Genomic DNA, 18,973 nt, shown 5'->3' on the forward strand with positions numbered 1-18,973 from the left:
TTACAGCCCTTCCCCCCTTAGGGAAATCTCGTCCCGAGATTTCGGGTTACTAACCATTTCTTATGAAATTTTGGATAAACTGTTTTTAGATAATCCTTAGTTTCCCAGGTGGCATCCCTATCGTCATGGTGACTCCACACCACCTTGTATGTTCTGACAATTCTGTTTTGGGTTACCCGTTCCTTGGTATCCACAATTCCCACTGGCTGCTCCTTATACTCTAAGTCTGCTTTTATTTTGATCCCTCGAGGTTCAATTCTTTGCTCAGGTACTTTCAAACATTTCCGCAGTTGCGACACATGGAAGACCGGAAAGATCGAGCTCAACTCTTCAGGTAACTGAATCTTGTAGGCCACGGGGCCTTTCCTCTCTAGTATTTGGTACGGTCCCACATATCTGGGTGCAAGCTTGCTTCGAACTCGGAAACGTTGAACTTTCTTCATTGGCGTAACCTTGAGGTACACATAGTCACCTACTTTGAATTCAAGTGGCCTTCTCCTCTTATCAGCATAACTCTTTTGTCGTGATTGTGCCGCTTGCATATGCTGCTGTATGATTTGCACCTTCTTCTCGGCCTCATTCATGAAGTCGATACCATAGTATCTTCTTTCCCCAGGCTCAACCCAGTTTAACGGAGTCCTACACCTCCGACCATACAAAGCTTCGAATGGGGCCATTTTGATGCTCTCTTGATAACTGTTATTGTAGGAGAATTCAGCCAGAGGTAACCATGACTCCCATGATCCCTTGGACGATAGCACACAGGCCCTCATCATATCTTCTAACACTTGATTTAACCTCTCCGTTTGACCTGAGGTCTGAGGATGGTACGCCATGCTTCTTATCAGACTGGTCCCCAAACTCTTATGCATGCGCTCCCAGAAGTGAGCGGTGAACTGTGGTCCTCTATCTGATATGATGGTCTTGGGAATACCATGCAACTTGACAATCTCAGCCATATATATATCGGCATACTCGGGAGGTCTGTATGTGTTCTTAACTGGGATGAAATGAGCCGACTTGGTTAATCGATCTATGATTACCCAAATCGAGTCATTCCCCTTCCTCGTGGTTGGTAAACCTATGATAAAGTCCATACTGACCTCTTCCCATTTCCACTCTGGAACTGATAACGGTTGCAATAGACCTGCAGGTTTCATATGGATGGCCTTAACTCTGCAACACGTGTCACAACGGGCCACATATGCGGCTATCTCTTTCTTCATCTTGGTCCACCAAAAGTGGGGTCTTAGGTCTTGATACATTTTACTACTACTAGGATGAATAGAAAGCTTGGAGAGATGGGCTTCATCCATGATGCGATTCTTCAATTCCCGATCCTTCGGGACTACTAACCGATGTTGAAACCACAGTACCCCTTTCTCATCAACTCGAAACTGAGTTTTTGGGTCGTCTTTGATCCTCTCTTTGATGTGGAATATACCTTTGTCTGCCTTCTGACCTTCAATGACTTGACTCTCGAGTGAACAACTGAGTTGTATGTGACATAAGACCTCAGGATGCATGAGATTGAACCCATCTTCAAACAACGGTTGAACCACTTGATAGTGCAGTTTACGACTCAACGCATCTGCTACCACATTAGCTTTGCCTGGATGGTAGTGAACTTCCAGATCATAGTCCTTGATTAACTCCAACCACCATCGTTGCCTCATATTTAGCTCGGATTGAGTGAAGATGTACTTCAAACTCTTATGATCAGTATAAACGTGACATTTATTTCCCAGTAAATAGTGTCTCCAAATCTTCAAAGCATGTACCACTGCTGCTAACTCGAGGTCGTGAGTGGGGTAGTTGACTTTGTGCTTTCTCAACTGTCGGGAAGCATAAGCTATCACCCTGCCATCTTGCATCAACACACACCCCAGGCCACTCTTCGATGCGTCACAAAACACATCAAAAGGCTTCTCTATATTGGGTTGTGCTAGAACGGGAGCAGTGGTTAGCAACTTTCGGAAGGTGCGGAAGGCTAACTCACACCCCTCCGTCCAGACAAACTTATGATCCTTTTGTAGCAAACTTGTCATTGGCTTAGCAATCTTGGAGAAGTCAGGTATGAATCGACGATAATACCCGGCCAGACCAAGAAAACTTCTAACTTCCGAGACAGAAGTTGGTGCCTTCCAGTCCATAACTTCCTGCACTTTTGACGGATCCACAGCAATCCCTTCTTCAGACAGAATGTGCCCTAGGAAAGGAACTTTCTTCAACCAGAACTCACACTTGCTGAACTTGGCATATAACTGATGCTCTCGTAATCGTGTTAACACGGTTTTCAGATGCTCGGCATGGTCTTGCTCATTTTCTGAATAAACCAGGATATCATCGATAAACACCACAACAAACTTATCCAATTCTGGCATAAAGACTGAAATCATCAGATACATAAAGTATGCAGGAGCATTTGTCAACCCAAAGGACATGACAAGGTACTCATACAACCCATATCTGGTGGAGAAAGCAGTCTTCGGGATATCTTGCGGACGAATCTTGATTTGATGATACCCAGACCTCAAATCTATCTTGGAAAACACTTTTGCCTTGGACAACTGATCAAACAGGATATCGATCCTTGGCAAGGGATACTTATTCTTGATTGTCACTGCATTGAGTGGACGATAGTCCACGCACATGCGCAACGATTGATCCTTCTTTTTCACAAACAAAGCCGGACAACCCCATTCTGACGAACTTGGCCGGATGAATCCTTTATCCAGCAACTCCTTTAGTTGATTTTTCAACTCGGCGAGTTCGTTAGGTGGCATCCGGTACGACCTTCTAGATATTGGTGCTGTACCTGGTATCAACTCGATTGCAAACTCTACCTCCCTATCTGGGGGAAGTCCTGGTAATTCCTCGGGAAAAACATCAGGGAACTCACAGACTACTGGGATCTATGGTAAGGGAACCACATGCGTAGCACAAGAGATGCTAGCAAAGTCAAGACGACGGGGCAGAGGTACTTGAAAAGAGCAGTTGCCCTGTGGTTCTCTGAGGGATAACATCCTTTTCCCAGTATCTATGACGGCATCCCATTCCCTCATCCAGTTCATGCCCATGATAACATCCAGAACTAACCCAGGCATGACCACTAGATTTACCCGAAAAACTCGGTCACTTATATCTAGGGTTGCCCCTCGAACCACTCTATTGGTCAACACATCTGCCCCTGCTGAGCTGATGCGGTAGCCATAACCCAGATCTGTAACCGGTTGACTATGCTTTTGTGAAAATGCTTGGCTCATGAATGAATGCGATGATCCAGAATCAAACAAAACAACTGCAAGATGTTGGTTGACAGAGAACATACCAGCTGTTACCGGTTCTCCTTCCGGGATCTCCTCGATCGAGGTATGGTGCACACGAGCTGGATAGGTTGGCTGCTGCCTCTTGGGGTAGGGACATTCCTTAGCAAAGTGCCCCATCTTGTGGCAGTTATAGCATGGACCCTTGGGCGCATTGTTGACGGCAGGTGCTGCAGCTTGAATTGCCTTTGGCTTGGCAGGGGCTATTGCCACCTTGTACAGCTTCTGCTGTGTTGGATGCCCGGTGTTCCTTCTCTGCGGCGGTCGGAACCTAGCACCTGGGGCAGGGGGACGATACTGCTGTCTCCCTATCACGGGTGCCCTAGGCTGGGATGATCCGGCTTCAAAAGCCCTCTTTCGTGACTTGGATGCACTGTAGTTGTTATTATTGTTTTCCTGGGTTAGGCAGTCATTGATGTAGGCATTGAAGGTAGCCCTGGCTCCTGTACCCATGGTCTTCAGCATCTTTGGATTCAAGCCTCTCTGGAAACTAGCAATCTTCTTGGCCTCCGTGTTCACAAACTCAGGGGCATAGCGAGCGAGATTGTTGAAAGCGTGTAGATACTCCTTCACAGATTTCGTCCCCTGGGACAGCCTCATGAACTCCCCGATCTTCATTTCCACTAACCCCGGAGGAATATACTTTCCCTGAAAAGCGGTGGTGAAGCGGTTCCAGGTAATTGGGGTCCCCTCTGGGTAGGTGGTACGGTGATGGGACCACCAAATCCCAGCGGGTCCTTGCAACTGATGTGCCGCATACTCAGCCTTAAGTTCTTCTGTCATTCGGAGAAGACGAAACTTCTGCTCCATAGTGTTGATCCACTCATCCGCCTCGAGCGGTTCCAAAGCCTCTTTGAAAATTGGTGGCTTGGTATCCATGAAGTCCTTGAATGAGCTGTACTGGTTGACTTCACGGTCGCCCTGGTTATCCCCACGACGGGTGTTGTCAGCTATGTTACGCAGAGCCTCTTCCATGTTGCGTTGCATCTGTTCCATGTTGCGTTGGCTCCCCAGAAACTGCGCGAAAAACATGTCCGCAGTGTACGGAGGAGGCGGTGGTGGTGGCGGTGTTGGTGCTCTGTCCTCATTCCGTTGAGCCCCACCTCCGGACGTACCTGCTCCAAGACCCGGATTGTTGTTACCCCCGCCTCGTGTTTGCACCATCTGTATACGTGAATGATAAGCAATAGTTAGGAGTTGCCATCAACGGTAGAAATGTGTAGAATCATGCCGTATTGAATTTACTGAGGGAATAAATTCGCACAATAAACAGAGGCACAACAATTCATCATCTACGCACAACATCACTAACAGATTACTTAACGTTCACGCAACAAGGTTCGCGTACATCCAACTTGCCACCATACATGCACTGGACTTTCAGCACTAACTCATAAAGTTTTACATAGCCCAGATCCAAAGGTACAAGACATGCCATGCAACATACATCTCAAAAGAAGAAGGACTAGCTCTAGAGCCCTAGCATCTACTCGTTATGATCACTGTCCATGCCAGAGCCCTCCTCCTCCTCATCTCCACTAGCAGCTGCTCCTATCTCAGGATCCACGTCCATCTCATCCTCAGAGTCTAGCTCAGCTGCTCCGGGCAGGTGGTGAGGATGGAGCTGGTTATGCAGCTGGTGGATCTCCTAATGAAAGTTCTCATTGTACTCCTCAGCATTGGCTAGCTGCTGCTCTAGCTCTAGCTGTCGGGCTCTCAAAGTGTCCTCCTCGTGCCAGGCTTCATTCCTCTGCCCAAGCACATGGACTAGCATGCGCTCGCAGTTCCTGTGAGCAGTAGTCGCCCTATCCCTCTGCTCACGCACTGCCAGCAGGTCCTGATTCAGCTCACTGTTCTTCTGGACTGCCTGATCTCTCTCTGTGGTCACACGGGCCAACTCTGCCTGCAGCCTCTCAACCTCAGAGTCAAACTCACGCTGCAACTGACGCTTCTCATCCTGGACGGTGAGAAGAGACCCGGACAAGCGACCCAAACAACGCTCCAGGCCTCCATAGGTCTTCATCAGAGCGTACATGGCACTCATAGTTGTACTGTCACTATGCTGGTCCTCATCTGCACTCCTCTCTAGAGCGTTCACCTCGGACTGATCCCACACCGAAGTGTAGGGGTCACCCCGGGGAAACACCCCAGCAAAGGCGTGGGCCAGCTCCTGTGGAAACCTCTCCATGAGGTCCCTCAAAACTGCGAAAGCTGCCCTGCTGGCACCGTGGAAAGGTGTGACACCTCGGGACTCGTACACCCAGCCGCCCCAAGCAGGGTCTCCTCCACTGGTAGGGACAACTGCCTCGATCCCCACCAGGGTCTCGTCACCAAGCGGCTCCTTATCCCAATAGTAGCGAGGCTCCCTTCCTTCGGGATACCCCATCGAACTGAGCACCCTCCAAAGCAAAGTGGGCATTCCAAACTCGTCCAGGAACTTGCTCTTATGTCGCGAGCTCCTAGCTGCCAACGGATGGCGAGGGGCCCGCCCACCAGTGGACTTGCGAGCGGTGAGCCTAGTGCGTGCCATCTGCTCCAAATGGAATACCTTGGGTAAGAGCGAGGATTACCTTTAATTATTTTATTTAGAATTGGGACAGATTAAATTAAGGGGGAAAGTAAGCAATGATATGAAATGAACATGGTGCACGCACGAACTTACGATCTCACAAACTTAGAAAAAGAAGTTAACACTAAGCGGTATATGCGGTGGCACACAACGTTCTCTCATAACGTAACTAGCGTTCTAAGCGAGAACGTGGTTAGTGTACCTGCAGAAAACTCATTTCAGCCCTCCCACAGTATGATCGTGCAGCACAAGAATTTTAAACTATACACTTCACATACACGGACACCCGTCCATGCATATGACGTGTCACTACCCACATCATCGCCCTAATGACGGCATCGCCTCTCAGGACGGAATTCCCAACATGCGGTACTGTTTCTAAGACACACCAAAACATGTGTGCATGACACAGTGCCTAACAACACTCCCGTAGACCGGCAGTGTATCCGATCATGCTCTCACAGCTCCCACTTACCATGGCGTAGAGGAAAAATGGATCCATACATTACCACTCAAATGAATGGTACTCATACTATTGCACGCCGTATGAGCGACGAAATAAAATATGATGCATTAACCCCCAAGTCAGTACTTAACTAGCCACCTTAGAGTCCTTAACTAGGCATAAAGGATATGACCATGGCACACTAAATAGTTTTCCAAAACATAGTTTAACACCTTGATCATCATTAATTAATAAAATCTTTTATTAAACCGGTTTAGATTTTGTTTAGAACGTACTTATGAACAGTAACTCGCTAAACCTTGCTCCGATGCCAGCTGTAACAGAACCGACCAAATTATAAGAGATTAAGCCTAACGGAGACCATTTGCATAGTCAACCCATCAGGCTTAAGCCCATATAATCCCGGTAGTCCGTGAAATCTCGAAGGATTTCAAACCACACATCGCACAACAGCCAAGATCGTAATAAGTTTAGCGGTCGCCATCCACAAATACATCCAGATTACAACATTCATAAAATACATCAGAGTTCTTAAAATTATTACAAACCAAGTCCTTCAAGTAGCGGAAGCTTCATAGTTCGAAAGTACAACACACACATTTAGTCTGGTACAGTGCCATAGTTCGGTCATTCCCACAAAAGCAAAAGAGAAGACGGAGTGACCATCGCCCTTGGTCTAGTCATCACCCATGGCTGGGTACAGACACAGGATGCAATAACCATAGTACATTTGACCATCTGCAAAACAACATGGGAGTAGAACCCTGAGTACGAGAAGGTACTCAGCTAGACTTACCCGTCATAAACTTTAAAATAAAGACTCTTCAAGGATCATGAAGGCTATATAGTGGGGTAGCTGACAACCATTTTTGCAAAACCGCAGGATTTTACTATCATAACCTACATAAATCTTTCTTCTTTTAATTTGCTCAAGTTGAAAGTGTCATTACCTATTATCTAGGTTTGCACCTGCACTATTACAAGCAAGTATAGGGATATGATAGTACTTCATCATAGCATTCATAAACCCTTTCATTTTAACTCAAGTGTTCCATAGTCCTTACTACGAGGACGAAGCTCATGTCAAGTGCTCACTATCCAGGAGCGATGGCGATTCGAATCGATTTCTAACCAGCTGGCGAGGTATTCCCCACACAAACCACACTCACTGATCAAGTGAGCTACAGATCACCGTATTACACTATCCAGGACCAATTCGCGGGTTCGGCAGGCACCGCCAGTACCCGAGGACCGTTCCGGCGACCGAGGTATCCAAGGTATACCAAGGTTGCGCGCCGCGCCCTCGTCGTTCTCCTCAACCATCACCAACACAGCGCATGGCGGCTCGATTCTCGGCCCGGATAGTGTTCAGGCTTCGCGGTCGGAACGACTTATCCTTCCAGCTAAGTGTGGGGCATGCGTTCAACATGACAAGAGGGCCGTCAACGACCGGTCCTTAATCGACACAGGCAGGGGCACTATGGTCAACCCACCATAAGACCCTGCCCGGTCTCCAATTCCATTCCACACTTGGTTATTCTTTTCCCAAAGCAACCACTGCTTACCCAAGCAGGTATCCACCTATATCTCGCAGGTGACAGGGGATCACCCGACTTATACCGGACTAAGCAAGCTAAGCATAGACTCCGTGCCTATCTACATAGGACAAGGTAGGTAAACGAGTAGGGATAACAAGGAGTACATATGCATCAACGGTATCAAGCAATTCCTATCACTTAAATGCAGTATAGTAGAACAGCAAAGTATATCCTGTAAGTTAGCGAGAATAGGGAGACTTAGAATGCTCCGGGCTTGCCTTTCTCAAACGTGGGTCGGTGATCCGGACACTCCTGGAGTTCCTCTCCGGGTTCCTGTGCTTCCGGAGGTTCCTGCTCCTGAATCTCCTCTGGCTCCTCGGGTCCCACCTCGTTCTCCTGCGAGCCTGTGATGCATGTGTGCTCATGAGTGGAGTGCGAGATGCCCGAGTGGATGCTTGCAGGAAAAGGTACCAAATGATCATGACATGATGCATAGGTGATTCACTGGGTCATGCTCGTTACAAGGTAGTCAACATCATCCAAGAGTAAGCAATTGGATTAAACATCTAGTACATTCTCTTCTACAATTATTTTTCGAGTGTGACCAGCAACCCACAAGTTGCTTCAAAGATACACCAAACCCAAACTTGTTCTATTCAACCTATACATACAACAATTCATAATTTTCTTTATTCATTTCTAGGCCCATTAAAATTTACATGCAGTTCTGTTCATCAATAAATTCCATAAAAATTACAGGAGACTACCAGTCACGCATAAAGTCTACTGTAAATTTTTCATAATTTTTGGATACTTATTTTGAGCCACAAAAATCACAAGATTATTACATAAAGGCAATTACAATTACTCTACTGTGGTGTAAGTGTCAAACAGCAGATTTGATATTTTTAGAATTTGTGTAATATCATAAGAAACATCCACAAAAATTTCTAGATTAATTGCATGAACCAAATTTTTATTAAAAATCATAAATCACTGCCATGCAAGCGTTTAAATTACCATAAATTCATTTATACACCAAATAATGTGTAGCAATATTTTCCCAGTGAGTAAACATACATGCAGAGCCAACAAATCAAGTTTCACATTTTTCTGAACCCTATTTTAATTACTATGCATTTTCCAAGTTTAGCAAAAACATGGATTGAATATTTTCATACAGAAAAGTTACTCAAACATGACATGCAATTACATCAAACTGTAGATCTAGAAATATAGAGCACACCAAAATTTATTTCATCAATTTTGGAGCTGTAGAACTCAAGATATGAATTTTACAAGTTTTGAATCGATTTCTGGAAAACATTTATTCAAGAAAACCGACGAAAAAGGCTAAACACACCCAGATCTACACCCACCGGGGTCCCCCTGCGACTGACAGTGGGCCTCTGGCCCCACTGTTCAACGAGACCGAGAGGGAGCTCACCTCCGACGAGCAGATCTCGCCGGCGGTGAGGTTCCCGGCCACGGGGTGAGCACCATCGTGCTCCCCGCAGCGAGGCGCACCCAGCGGTACCCTCGGATTGACCGGAGGATGGCCGGAGCACCTCCGACGAGCGTGCATGGCGGCACGGCGGCGCTGCTCGCCGTGGCCAGGCCGCTCCGGCGCGGTAGAGCGTGCGCAAACGGCTCTCCGAGCTTCCTCACCACCCTACCGACCTAGCGCAACCAAAAACCAGCGAAAAGAGGCAGGGAAACGCAAGATCCGTCGCGGCGGAGTACTCCGGTGAGCTCGGGGTAACTCCGGCGAGCTATTCACGGCGCTCGACGGACTCTCACCTCAGTAGAACTCTCGCACAGCTTACCCTAACGATGGCGAAGGCGCTGGTGGCTTCGGTGTCGAGTTTTGGCCACCGAAGTGGCCGGCGGTGAGCAGCGGAGCTGCTCCGGCGATGGCGCTGCGGCGGAGTTCTACGGCTCGGTTGCGCTCGCGAGCGGAGGGAGGAAGGAGAAGGGCGCGGGCGACAGAATGGAGGGAATGGCCTGGGAGCCCGAGCCGGCGTCCCGACCAGGGGGGGGTTGGAGGCCGGCCGCGGCGCGCTCCTCGCCGGCGTACGGCCGCCACGTGGCCGACGCTGGCTGGGACGAGGCGTGTCCGCGCGCGCGGGAGAGAGGGGGAGGGAGAAGCAGGCCGGGCCGCTCGCTGGGCCGAAAGGGAGGCGGGGTTGGCCCAGCAGTGCCTGCCCCTTTTCTATTTTTTTTGAATTTCTTTTCTTAAATTCTTTTCTAAATTCATTTGGACTAATTTAAAATCATTTTCACCTCTTGCCCCCAAAAGCAAAGTTGTTCCAAAACAAAAACCCTACAACTTTGTTTTAATAAGCAAGACCAAATTCCAAATAGAATTTGAATTATAAATTAAAACTAGTTCTAGGTTTCCAAATAAATTCATTTTGGAGATTTTTGTATAAATTCCATTTCTCAAATTCTATAGCTACACAAATTGCACAAAAATATTCTTAATTCTTCTTACACATAAATCACCCTAGTTTGAATATTTCACATTTTTAGAAGCAAGCATCATATTTTTAGCATAATTAAAACACATGAAATAAAGCACATAAAATCATGTTTTGAGATGAATGACATGCTCATGATGCTATGCTTGATGACAATGCTTATGCATGTTATGATAGGGCTAAATGCATGCTTAACACCTAGGGTGTTACAGCCTCCTTCCCTAATCAACCCCTCATTGGAGCTCTCCAACCTTGTGTTGACGGTCCTTAATGCTCACATTTAACCATCAACTAATCATGGAAAATGATCTAAATGGAACCAACACCTAGACTTAGGGTTTTATCTGACAGAATTCCATGAGTTTTGGTGTTTGTCTATTTCTGCAGGGGGTTATCAGGAAATAAGGAAGAAAGGCCCACACGTCGGGTTTACATAGAGATATTAACGTGCCGCGCAATTTTCTACCATCTAGAAGACTCCAGAAGCCACGGGAACGAACGGGAGACGTAACGGAGCCGGGCACTGGGCGCCCGCCCTCCCTTACTGGGCGCCCGCCCTCCCCCCTGGACCAAACAGAGTCCAATTCGGGGACAACACTCCACCGACCTAATACTTCAAGGAAAACCACACGATCAATGTCGGTTTGATCCGACGGCCCAGATTCACTTGAAGGGACTATAAAACCAGACCTCCCTGGCCCTTGGAAATCATACCTCTTCTATGGAATCAAAGTTAGGGTTTCAATTCTTTATCCAAGTAGAGAGGATCCCTCTAGTTCTTCTACTTCTACCTCTAGTTCATCTAGATCTAGTTCTAGTTCATCTAGTTCTAGTTCTAGTTCCTCTAGTTTTAGTTCTAGTTAGTTCTAGTTGTAATCTAGAAAATAGGGAGAGAGAAGAGGAGAGCGGAGGAGGAGGAGCCGGATCTGTCGGATCTTCCTCAACATTGTACTTTTGCAGCAACTGGTTCGTTCTTCATCGTTCTCCAGGTTCTTCAATTCATAATTCCTGAGTTCTCTAATTACTTTTATTTACATTCAAGTTATTTATTGGATTCCCACTTGCATCAAGTGCTCTAATCTTTGAAACATTAGAGTAGTAATTAATAGATTAGACGTGGTGTTTAGTCTTGCAATTACCTGAAATTGCACCCAATCCTGCGGATTGTTGTGGTAGCCTTAGGGTAGTGACAGCCCTAACGGTCGACGTATTCCACCTCGTTCGGATCGGTGTTTGTAGGACCGTAGTCGGAGCTTCCTAGCCCCCTTCTCATCTCTTTCTGTGGTTAGTGTTCTGATGTCCCGAAATAGATAATCTTGAAGTAATTCTTGATTCTTAGATCAACTAGAGAACTCTCAGGAAACTTCCTCTCTTCCCACCAAAAATAATCATATAGTTATCCTTGGGCGATCTTGGATCTTAATTAGTACACTCACGTTTCCTGTGGAAAATTGATACTCTGGAATACTCCCGGGTGAAGGCTACATCGGTATCCGTGCGCTTGGGGATTTTTCTGTTTGCGTTTAAAATACCCAACAAGCTTTCTGGCGCCGTTGTCGGGGAACGGTAGCTGTGCTAGTTTCGAACCAAGTCGTCTGTGTATCCTTTTTCTTTTCCTTTTTTACCACACTCACCTTACCATTTTCTCCATACCACATGGATTTCACTCTAAGCATTAATGAGCATGGAATTTATTTCATAGCCACTTCATTTACTCCATGCTCATATGCAACATCTTCCCAATACATTGGTCTCTCCAACATCACCACATTCGAGATCTCCAACCCCCTCATCCTTTCTATTTATAAAAACTTTAAAAGGGCGGTTGTCGATGCATATGTCTATATTAAATATTGCAGATCTCATTGAGTTGATCTTGATATAGGTCAGCGTTGGAGGGGAAACCACTTCGCCGACATAAATTGATGGTTTCCCAAGGACAAGCTTAGTGTCCTAAAACAAGCACTGTTCAGATCGTAACATGAGCTTTTAATTATTTGCAACATTACCTTGTGTATTGAGCATATAAGGATAATTGTAAAAAAAATTCCTTCGGGCATTCTTGTCACTAACCTTTCTAGGATTGGAGCAAGAAGATCAGATGAATGACAAGCACAAGGTATGTACAACCAATCATCATACAACATTGAATTAAATTCATCCAAACTTGAATTTTGCAAAATTCAAGCTTGGGGGAGTACTTTATATAAAAACATCATTTGCCATGTTGTTATGTTGGTTGTCCCTACCTTTGAGACATGCTCAATTTGTTAAATAGTAATCACACTACTTCATCTCCACTTGAGTAGATATCTATAAAAGCCACCACGCTACCTTTGTTTATCCTAGTAAGTGTTAGTTTGGAAGTACTGTACATACTTCTATTGGTTTTTAAATTAAGCATGGTGCTTAGGTTAAACAACCTTCCTTAATCTAATTAGACATGGAGTCTAGTTTGGTTATTGAACTAAAAACTGCTTGTGTAGACATTGGTATATTTTGTCAGACTAACCCCTGCAGAAAAAAAAACTTTCAACATCAACTTGGGAAGTCCTGATATAAACTCACATTGGAGACAAAGAGAGAGGCACATGAAGTTTAACAATTTATACAAGGAAGGCATAGCTCATAAGAGATGATCCATGGAGGGTGCCACAAACACGATCCACAACCGCTAAGAGAGGAAAGCTTCCACAAGGTGATACTGTACCATCACTCTTCAAGTAAGGTAACATCTTAAGGTACTTGACTATCACTTCTATAAGCTTCTCCTTTGTTCTGGCGTTCACATGAATAAAAGAGACAAACATGTATGATTTACAACTCTAGATTAACCAACCTAATCGATTCAACATGTTTAGTCCTTCCACCTTTGTGATCCCATACTCCTAATCATATAAGCTAAAATCTTGCACACTCAATCTTTGGAAGATATAAACAAAACATATATATAGATAGATTATCTTTCCATAAGGTTGAGCAATCTAATCTGACAAATGTTAAATACTACACTCATGATTTTATTATCCATCAACTTTGTCTTGCTCACTATGCTTGAGGTTAGAGAAGAACAAATACACTTTTGGTTCTGTTGGTGTTTTCCACCAACAGGGCCCGTGCACTTGATCTCTGCCTTGTCTCTTTGAGCAGGTACACTTCGAGCAGCATATGAAGGAGTTTTACAACTCCCAGACTCCACCAAGTGAAGAACCTAGATCTACGAGCACAAACACACTGGAGATACTAGACACTCAGGCAATCACTGCCCTGAGATGCTTGAGGACGTAACTACTGGAGTAACCCCGTTGTGGAAGCAAGTACTAACCTTCTGCCGGTCAAGAGAGACGATCCAGGATGCCCCGTCATCCCGATCTCTATCGGCATGGTGGACTTCCCAAAAGCACTCTGCGACTTTGGCTCCAGCGTCAACATGATGCTCAGGGTACTCTATGAAAAATTCTTTACATATCCTTTATTAGAAACAACCATGTGTTTGCAGCTTGCAGATCGTACGCTAAGTTTTCCCAAAGGGAATTTTGAAGAACCTCTACGTCCGAGTTGGTACCTTATACGCTCCAGCAGACTTCGTGGTGATAGAGACTGATACTGATGAGAGGGCACCCATCATCCTAGGGAGGCCATTCCAGAACACCTCGGGAGTTGTCATCTATGCTAGTGCTGCCAAGATCAGTTTCTACATCAAGGGGAAGAAGGAGACGTTTTCCTTCAAGAACAGGACTACACAAATCCCAGAGCAATCCCGACATGAACCAAGGAAGAGGACCAACAGGAGGAACAGGAACAAGCAAATGTGTACCAAGTCAGCTAAGATGGTCACTGCAGCTCAAGGAGGTCAAGATCGTCAACTCAAGTCACCTTTCTTGATCAAGATGGACGACCCTGGTGTTCCAAGCATCGAGTGCACAATCAACGGATATTCTTTTCAGAAGACACTCTACGACACCGGATCTAACGTCAACATAATGGCCGCAGTCACTTATCAGCTCCTGCATGGAACCATGTCCCTACAACCAACATACATTCAGCTCCAGATGATTTTAAGGTTATTGACATGGGAGAAGACAAGTACGATCCACCCATCATCCTTAGAAGACCGTTCCTCAGCACTGTTAAAGCAATCATCTACATTGGAACCGGAGGAGTCCACATGCATTTCCCCTCTCAGAAGGTACACTACCATTTTACTGACCCTAACCATATAGTTGAAGACTCTAAGCAGGTCAGGACAAGAAGAAGACGACGCAACCGCAACCAGAGGAGGCAAATCATCAAGGACGGATGGGCAGACTATGAAGGAGAAGTCGTAAGGTCTGAAGACATACAGCTTGAACAGAACTGTCCTGAGGAGACCGTAGCACCGAGTCAGGTGTGGAGAGAGAAGATAGTTATACATGAAGACCAGGCGCTGCCGGAACCACCGACTACGCCATCCAGCTAATCCCAGGATAACTGAGAAAATAGAGAGTCCCGTTCGGAGGACTTAAAAACACCGAACGCCTTGCCAAGAGGTAAACTTGGTAGCTATCTTTTTCCTTTCAATTATTTAAAACAGTTTGCTTAGTTAATCAGGTTCATATCATCTTAAAAAGAAAATAAAAATGTTAAAAATAGTAAGCCCCATGTGAGTATGCTCATGGCATAAAACCCATAAGTACATTCACTGTGGTGGCATAAAAATAAAATAAATATATTCCTGTCCTATAAAAATGAAAATATAAAAATAAATTTATGATCCTGCTAAAGAGAGTAACTTCTATTGAGGAGGCTCAACATGATAAAGGCTAGGTATTTACGCTAACCCTTAACCAGTTCCACAAAGCTTTGTTGTCTATTTGAACTCCACAGAATTCAAGGATCAAAGAAGACTAGCAGACGGAGAACATCCTAATCGCTGACAGAGTGCTGTCGACATTCAAATACACCTCCGCCAACTGCTAGCTACATCAGAAGAAATTACGTCAAAATCCAGCTTGGAGGAGATCACCCCCATTTATCTAGCTAAGTGTTCTACTCACGTTTATATTTTACTCAAATAATAAAAAGATGCATGATCATAAAAACCCAAATAAAGATTTTGTGCTTATATATATCTTTGCTTAGTTTGATAAATAAATAAATAAATAAATAAATAAAGTTTGCTATGAACCCTCATGATAAGCTCTCACATGGAAATGATGAATAGTTGCTCTGCCATGACTAGTTCTCAAAATTGAAATCTCTCTTAAGTTTAGGCATGACTGGTATTAATTAAGATATGCTCTAAACCTGAATTTGTGGGGAGAGTGCTTGATCTAAAGTCTAAATAGTTAACGAATACGATATGGGAAGGTTGAGCAGCTGTTTATCTGTTCCTAGAGATGCTAGAATTCTGGAAAATTTTATCTTTGAAAATCTTTAAAATATCACATGATGAGTTCCTGTATGATGAGAGTTTAAATTCCTACCACAGCCATATATACATGCTTGCTAGACTTTGAGCCACACATTTACTTTTAACTGCTTATGAGCATTGAGTGTGGTCAAGCTGTGTAGACCCTTAGGAGCTTGTCATGTGGTTAAATAAAGATTCACTTGCACGTTCACTCACACATGCTACTTCTACTCCGGAAGTACCATCCACATATATCCACCTATTTCTATCCCCAGAACCATCCAAAAATATTCTACTCCTAATCTAGGAGAGAATAGCCAAAAACATTTCTGTTTTCCCCTGTGAAATAAATGCTCAAGTTATCTTGGTTACTACCACTTGCTATATTATTTCAGGAGATGAGTGCTCTAAAAAAAAGAAAAAAAAGAAGAAAAAAAAGAGAAAAAAAATACGAGGAAATAAAAAGGGGCAAGTGCCCGGAACCTCGAAAGAAAAAAAAAGTGAGACGAGAGGTAAAAATGGACAAGTGTCCGACAGTAGAATTAGGGGTACAAGATACCCACCTGAGAGAAAAAAAGAAAAAAAAATATATAGAGCATCTCATTCTCCTCAAAAAGTTTCAAAAGAGCAAGAAAGGTATGTATCCCCTCAAAAGAGCACAAGTAGAATTAGACTTTCACCATTGTTATCACCATCATTACCATGCACCATTCATTCGCCACACATGCACATCTTGATTTGACTTATTGACTTGTTCTTCTGGATCCATGGTTTGACTATGCAATAAATGTCTTGTAAGTATGTATTAGCTGTCTCCCACCTATGAGCTCCAGATATCAAAACCTTATAAGAGTAGGGTGAGAGAGAAGGCAATGCCACTATGCCTTATACCACAAATACCACATACTTTGAGAGAAGGCATATACCAATACTGCATTGGTATGGATCCAGAAATACCACAAAAGAGAGACTAGAGAGAGTCATACAAGGAATCTCTGAGTTTTATTTGAAAATCTGCAAAAACTCCAGAGCTATAGTTAATCGAAGAACAAGAGACATGGTGCTTGAGTAGACTGTTCTATCTTTTAACTACTCAAGACAGAAGTGACGGTTACAAGTCCCATGGTGAAAGGTAAATGAGTAAGTTTTAAGTCTTAACAGTTTACTCCAACCAGAGATGAGATCTTGTTTAAACGCATGTGTATCTTTAAGTTATGAAACCACTGCAGAAACTCTTGAGTCCATCTTTGCTCAGGGACGAGCAAAGGTTAAGCTTGGGGGAGCTTGCTGACGGTCCTTAATGCTCACATTTAACCATCAACTAATCATGGAAAAGGATCTAAATGGAACCAACACCTAGAATTAGGGTTTTATCTGATAGAATTCCATGAGTTTTGGTGTTTGTCTATTTCTGCAGGGGGTTATCAGGAAATAAGGAAGAAAGGCCCACACGTCGGGTTTACATAGAGATATTAACGTGCCGCGCAATTTTCTACCATCTAGAAGACTCCAGAAGCCACGGGAACGAACGGGAGACGTAACGGAGCCGGGCACTGGGCGCCCGCCCTCCCTTACTGGGCGCCCGCCCTCCCCCCTGGACCAAACAGAGTCCAATTCGGGGACAACACTCCACCGACCTAACACTTCAAGGAAAACCGCACGATCAATGTCGGTTTGATCCGACGGCCCAGATTCACTTGAAGGGACTATAAAACCAGACCTCCCTGGCCCCTGGAGATCATACTCTTCTACGGAATCAAAGTTAGGGTTTCAATTCTTCATCCAAGTAGAGAGGATCCCTCTAGTTCTTCTAGTTCTACCTCTAGTTCATCTAGATCTAGTTCTAGTTCATCTAGTTCTAGTTCTAGTTCCTCTAGTTCTAGTTCTAGTTAGTTCTAGTTGTAATCTAGAAAATAGGGAGAGAGAAGAGGAGAGCGGAGGAGGAGGTGCCGGATCTGTCGGGTCTTCCTCAACATTGTACTTTTGCAGCAACTGGTTCGTTCTTCATCGTTCTCCAGGTTCTTCAATTCATAATCCCTGAGTTCTCTAATTACTTTTATTTACATTCAAGTTATTTATTGGATTCCCACTTGCATCAAGTGCTCTAATCTTTGAAACATTAGAGTAGTAATTAATAGATTAGACGTGGTGTTTAGTCTTGCAATTACCTGGAATTGCACCCAATCCTGCGGATTGTTGTGGTAGCCTTAGGGTAGCGACAGCCCTAACGGTCGACGTATTCCACCTCGTTCGGATCGGTGTTTGTAGGACCGTAGTCGGAGCTTCCTAGCCCCCTTCTCATCTCTTTCTGTGGTTAGTGTTCTGATGTCCCGAAATAGATAATCTTGAAGTAATTCTTGATTCTTAGATCAACTAGAGAACTCTCAGGAAACTTCCTCTCTTCCCACCAAAAATAATCATATAGTTATCCTTGGGCGATCTTGGATCTTAATTAGTACACTCACGTTCCCTGTGGAAAATCGATACTCTGGAATACTCCCGGGTGAAGGCTACATCGGTATCCGTGCGCTTGCGGATTTTTCTGTTTGCGTTTAAAATACCCAACAACCTAGCCTCACTGGCTCCACCGCCACTAGGGCCTCTAACTGCCCTAGAACCATCCCTAGGGCTTGCCGGCCTTCCTCCCCCAAACCTTTCCTTCTAAGTTCGTCAGAGTTAGAGGAGATGAGAGAGAGCTTGTTAGAACCCTAGCTTGGAGATCTAGGAGGATGAGGCCAACCTCGCGTGGATCCACCATGTCCGCCACCGGATTTGTCACCGTCAAACTGAAAGCTGTGGTTGTGAGTGCGTTTGGGAAAGAAGAGGTGGAAGAACGAATGTGGTTGGTGGGACCCACATGGGCATGCACACTAGGCGTATTACGCGTGCACAAGCAGATATAAGTCTTTGCTATATTTTTTAACTTAATGGTGCTACATGTCTTCCATTGGAAATTAAAAGGCGCACTATTAGGAGTAAAATGAGCATGTATTGGGATCAAAGTAGTAGATATTTCAATTGATCACCAGAATTAGGGTATGAGAATTAGTTGAAAGGTGAATCATCACATATGAATTTAGACATAGACGCATTTGTGGCAGCAGGTGAGAACTCAAGGCAATAGGATTATAAGCGGTGAGACTTGTCAGCAGGTGGGACCTATCAGCACAGGACCTCTGCCCGTCATTATATACTGTGAAGG

Source organism: Sorghum bicolor, chromosome 4 (genome assembly GCF_000003195.3).
Source record: "Sorghum bicolor cultivar BTx623 chromosome 4, Sorghum_bicolor_NCBIv3, whole genome shotgun sequence".
Lineage (NCBI taxonomy): Eukaryota > Viridiplantae > Streptophyta > Magnoliopsida > Poales > Poaceae > Sorghum > Sorghum bicolor.